The 5,535-nt window shown below is 37.1% G+C and overlaps 1 long non-coding RNA gene and 1 other non-coding gene across 2 annotated transcripts in view; one reads left to right on the top strand and one right to left on the bottom strand.

Annotated features, from left to right (window-relative positions):
• The window catches only part of LOC100959635, a 10,249-nt gene extending 6,155 nt beyond the window's left edge, over positions 1-4,094 (bottom strand). Inside the window, exon 1 of the long non-coding RNA XR_001161870.2 lies at positions 3,983-4,094. This is a non-coding gene — a long non-coding RNA (uncharacterized LOC100959635). The remainder of the gene's footprint in view (positions 1-3,982) is intronic.
• On the top strand, positions 2,328-2,434 carry LOC111722807. Its single transcript, XR_002771471.1, has one exon. It is a non-coding gene; the product is annotated as a U6 spliceosomal RNA (small nuclear RNA).
• Positions 4,095-5,535: the final 1,441 nt, after the last annotated feature.

The raw sequence follows: 5,535 nt of genomic DNA, 5'->3' as shown, positions 1-5,535 counted from the left end.
AGGTTGCTGTGAGCTGTAATGCCACGGCACTCTGCCCAGGGGGACAGCTTGAGGCTCTGTCTCAAAAAAAAAAAAAAAAAAAAAAAAAAAGAATACAGGCATAGGAGCCACATTTCTTAAACCAAGTGAAGCCATCTATGACAAACCCACAGCTAATATCATACTGAATGGAGTAAAACTGAAAGCTTTTCCTCTTAGGACAGGAACCAGACAAGTATGTTCACTATCACCACTAGTATTCAACATAGTGCTGTAATTTTTAGCCAGTGTAATCAGGCAAGAGAAGGATATCAAGGGCATCCAAATGGGGGCAGAGTAGGTCAAAGTCTCACTCTTTGCTGATAAGATCTTATACTTAGAAAACCCTGACACTCAACCACAGAAAACTCATAAGACTCTTGGAAGTGATCAAGAAATACAGTAATGTCTCGGGATATAAAATCAATGTCCACCAATCAGTAGCTTTTGTATACACCAATCATAGCCAAATCAAGAAGCTAATCAAAGACACAATTTCTTTCACAGTAGCTTCAAAGAAAATGAAATACCTAGGAATATACCTAACAGAAGAGGTGAAGGATCTCTACAAAGAGAATTATGAAACCCTAAGAAAAGAAATAGCAGAAGGCATTAAAAATGGAAGAATATATCATGTTCTTGTCTGGGAATAATCAATATTGTTAAAATGTCTATACTTCTCAAAGCACTCTATAGATTCAATGCAATCCCCATTAAAATGACAACATCATATTTTGAAGATCTCAAAAAAATAGTTCTTCGTCTTGTATGAAACAAGAAAAAAAACCTGTATATTCAAGGCATTTTTTTTTAGTTGTTGTTGTTGTGTTAAGACATTTATATTCTACATTTAGTAAGATTTACATGTACCCTTATAGGATAAATCATAGGCGTGATCCCACCAATCACCCTCCCTCCACTCAGCCTCTCCCCTCCCCTCCCTGCCCTTTCCCCTTTCCCAGTATTCTTGGGCTAATTTGGTTATAGTTTTCCTACAATAGCTATAGATTAGTTTCATAATAGGGTTGAGTTACTTGGATATCCAAGGCAATTTTTAGCAATAAAAACAAAGCCAGACATCATTCTACCAGACTTCAGGTTATATTACAATCCATAGTGATCAAAACAGCATGGTACTGGCACAAAAATAGAGACATCTGACCTTTGATAACACAAAGAAAAGCATACACTGGGGAAAAGAATCTCTACTAATCATTGGTGCTGGGAGAACTAGATAACAACATGTAAAAGATTGAAATTGGATTCACACCTTTTACCACTTACAAAAATTGACTCAAGATGGATAAAAGATTTAAATCTAAGACATGACATGATAAAATCTTAGAAGAAAGTATAGGAAGAACTTGAGGATATTGGCTTGGGGCAAGATTTTATAAAGACTTCAGTGGCAATCACAACAAGAACAAAAATAAACAAATGAAGGTGGCATCTATGGCTCAAGGAGTAGGGCACTGGCCCCATATGCCAGAGGTGGTGGGTTCAAACTTGGCTCTGGCCAAAAAATGCAAAATAAATAAACAAACAAACAAATGAAACCTTATTAAACTGAAAACCTTTCACACAGCTAAAGACACAACAATTAAAGCCAATAGACAACCTTCAGGATGGAAAAGACATGCATGTTATGAGTCTGACAAAGCCTTAATAACTAGGATCTATAGAGAATGCAAATTAATCAACAAAAAAGAGCAAACAATCCCGTCTATCACTGGGTAAGAGACATGAACAAACCTGCTTGAAGGAAGATAGATGTATGGATAATAAGCCCATGAGAAAATGCTCATTGTTCCTCATCATCAGAGAAATGCATATCAAAACAACCCTGAGAAGTCATCTAACCCCAGTGAGAATGGCCCACATTACAAAGTCCCAGAGTAGCAGATGCTAGTGCAGGTGTGAAGACAGGAACAGTTTTACACTGGTGGTACAACTGAGAACTAATATAGCCTCGTTGGAAAGAAATGTGGAGAATCCTCATAGAACTCAAATTAGACCTCCCATTTGACCCTGCAATCCCACTACTAGGCATCTACCCAGAAGTCAAAAATCATTTTATCATAAAGACATTTGCACTAGACTGTTTATTGCAGCTCAATTTACAATCGCCAAAATGTGGAAACAATCTAAATGTCCATCAACTCAGGAATGGATTAACAAGCTGTGGTGTATGTGTACCATGAAGTACTACTCAGCCATAAGAAAAGATGGTGCCTTTTTGTCTTTTTTATTAACCTGGATGGAGTTAAAACATATTCTTCTTAGTAAAGCATCAGAAGAGTTAAAATGCAGTGCTCGCTTCGGCAGCACATATACTAAAATTGGAACGATACAGAGAAGATTAGCATGGCCCCTGCGCAAGGATGACACGCAAATTCGTGAAGCGTTCCATATTTTCAAACTCACTTGAAAGGAAAAATAAAAACCACAAAGGTGTATGGAGCATAAAAAAAAAAAAAAAAAAAAAAAAGAGTTAAAATGCAGATATCCAACGTACTCAATTTTATTATGAAGCCAGTAGATGATCTACTATGCTCCCACATAGCAGAAAAACTTAATTCAATACAAGTTGCGGGGAGAGGGGAACAAAAGAGGGGGGAGAGCGGAGGGGGCAGATTGGTGTGCTCTCACTTAATGGGCACAATGTAGGGGTGTATGGCACACTTTTTGGGTGTGGGACATAATTCAAGAGGGATTTGACCAAACAAATAATATTGTGACCTGGTTGTACCCTCACATTATCCTGAAATTTAAAAAAAAGAGTCTAACATATATAATGCATGTATATTTTATTACTGTTTTATTAATCATCTCAAATAACCAGCTTATGGTTTTATTAATTTTCTGTATTGTGTCTTTTTATTAAATTAATTTGTAGATTTATTTTCATTATTTCCTTCCTTCTCTTACCTCTATATAATTTGACCTGTTTTACATGCTTCGGTTTAACATCTAGATGATCTACCTCTTTATGATTTCATAAAAAATAAATAAATAATAAAATAAAACAAAACCTAGAATCATTGCTCACTTATGAAATATTTTTTTAACTTACACTAAAATGTCTTTGACCTATGGATTATTCACAGGTCTATTTTCAAATCTTTGGAAATTTAAAAAATATATTACTGTCATTAATTTCCAATCTTACTTTATTGTGGTAGAGATTATAAAATGGTGGACATATAAATCTTAACCTCAAAAGCAGTGATGCTTAACTTTTTCTTTCAGAGTGCAGGCTCATAAATCTCTTTGAGAACAGTATGGAATTTAAAGCTTTTCTCTCCAGAAAAATATGTTCATGTACACACATTTACACATTCTGCATACCGTTTCAGGCTTTCTCGAATCTTATGAATAAGACCAAGATGGGAGTTCTTGGCAACCTCAGACCATTCTTCTAGGACAGTGGTTCTTAACCTTCCTAATGCCACGGCCCTTTAATACAGTTTCTGTGGGTTGCGACCCACAGTTTGAGCTGTTCTAGGAGGTGATTTTATTTAAAGAATCTCTTTAAATTGAGATATAATTTAAATGCTATGTAATGCAGAGATGATTATCAGTTCAATGAGTTGTGACAAATGTATATGCTCATAACCCACCCCCTTAAGATACAATAAAACATTTCCATCACCCCACAAAGTTCCCCCATGTTCTTTCTTAGTAAACTTCCATGTTCATAGAGGCAGAGACATTTGAAGGTAATATTTAATTCACATGCATAGTGTATGCATTACAGAGACAACATCCCTAGGAAGTGGTTATGGGCACCCCAAAAGAGTGTCCTCAGGTAATGATGTGCTGTACTCATAAGCCCTTCAGCCCTTTCTAGTTAGTTGGCTTCAGCCTCTCAGAAAATAGAAATGTCTTCAGGAAGCAACTATGTCCAACTGACCCTCAGAAAAAACCTAGGTAGTTGGAATTATCTTGCAATCTGAGCTTTTACCTGGTCGGCTTCTGAATCCGAGGGAACCACCAGCACCACATCACCCCTTAGTAGGTTAAGTTCATCAGAATTTGCTGCTTCAAAATCATGCAGTGTTTCTACCTGCAAAAGATTTTATGAGAATAGATTAATTTTAAAAAGAAAAGAGGACACAAAATCATAGTTTCCCAGCTAGATTCTAAGCAGATTCTTTTTCAAGCATCCTCCAAGCCACATAAAAAGATGAAGATATATATCAAATTCCAAGAAGAACAAGGCCAATAAAGGTGAGAAAAAAAATCCTATTCTCGGATATGAGACCATTTGCATGTATATATGTAATGCAGTGTCCTCTGCAATAGCTGAAAGTGTTATATTAATTAATTTTAATCCATCAAAATTGTGTTAGAAATTTGCATTTTATCATCCTGATGCTTTACTATTTGTTGTTGAACTTGAACTAAAAATGTCTAGCTAAAAGTTCCTCTGACTCCATCTTCTGCCAAGTAAGGTACTAATTAGGAAAAAAAAACCTTGCATGTTATATAAGATTTATTACATTACTTAATTAATCCCTGTGATCAATTTCTCTGTAAATAAACTTTCTCCCTTTCCCACCCTACCCTTTATACCATGGCAGCTGGTTTCCTTATTTTACCCTTTAAAATTTTTTCTTTAAAATTTATTATAGAAAACATATTAAAAAGCAGAAGAAATAGTATACTGAACCCCAATGTCCCTACCATCCACTTGAATAGCTGTAGTCATGGCTGGCTTTATCTGCCCGGTATCTTTCTGCTCAACCCTACCTCCAAGATTAAACAATCTGCTTTTAACGTGTATTTTTCAGGTAAAATCATCAAATGTCAGAGGGAGATGATTATTTTATCACAAAATTAATTTCTCTGATAAGAAAACAGATGCCCAGAGAATGAGCTGAATGGTCACACTACGTACCATTAGGGAGGAGGCCAGGGATGGGCCCAGGAAGCCAGGGCCTCCTTGCCTGGCACACTGCTTCTGTAAAGGTCCCCACTGAACAATTTCTATGACCCCCGCATAATCCTCTCCCTTAATTACTTGATCTTTGAGTTGTCTCCCAGAAATGGTAGATTTTCAGGAGCTGAGATTCTGAAGGCCCAGGCACAGGCTTTCTGACAAGACTCACCATCCCCCACCGGCTGCCCCCAATGCACACAGACACCACGACCTGTCGCAAGATCCATGACCCCTCCTTTTAAAGCCCATGATCTCCATTAGTGGGGAGATGGATTTCAGGCAGCTTCTGCAGTTCTCTGGACAAGACATCTATTCTATTAATAATTCCTTTCTTCTAGGTGGCAGCTGTGCCTCAAAGGAGTAGGGCACCAGCCCCATATACCAGAGGTGGTGGGTTGAAAACCCGGCCCCAGCCAAAAACTGCAAAAAAAAGAAAAAAATTCCTTTCTTCCCTGGCAATCCTCATTGTCTTAATAGTTGGATCTTTGTACGAAGAGCAAGTGAACATTGTTCACATGTGTGATGAGCAAGTGAGTTTTCTCCAGATTCATACATTCAGAAATCTGTTCTATCCA

Source organism: Otolemur garnettii, unplaced genomic scaffold (assembly GCF_000181295.1).
Source record: "Otolemur garnettii isolate 467f Iridium unplaced genomic scaffold, OtoGar3 scaffold00411, whole genome shotgun sequence".
Classification (NCBI taxonomy): Eukaryota; Metazoa; Chordata; class Mammalia; order Primates; family Galagidae; genus Otolemur; species Otolemur garnettii.
The sequence above is the reverse complement of the archived record's forward strand: the minus strand, read 5'-3'. Positions and strand labels throughout refer to the sequence as shown.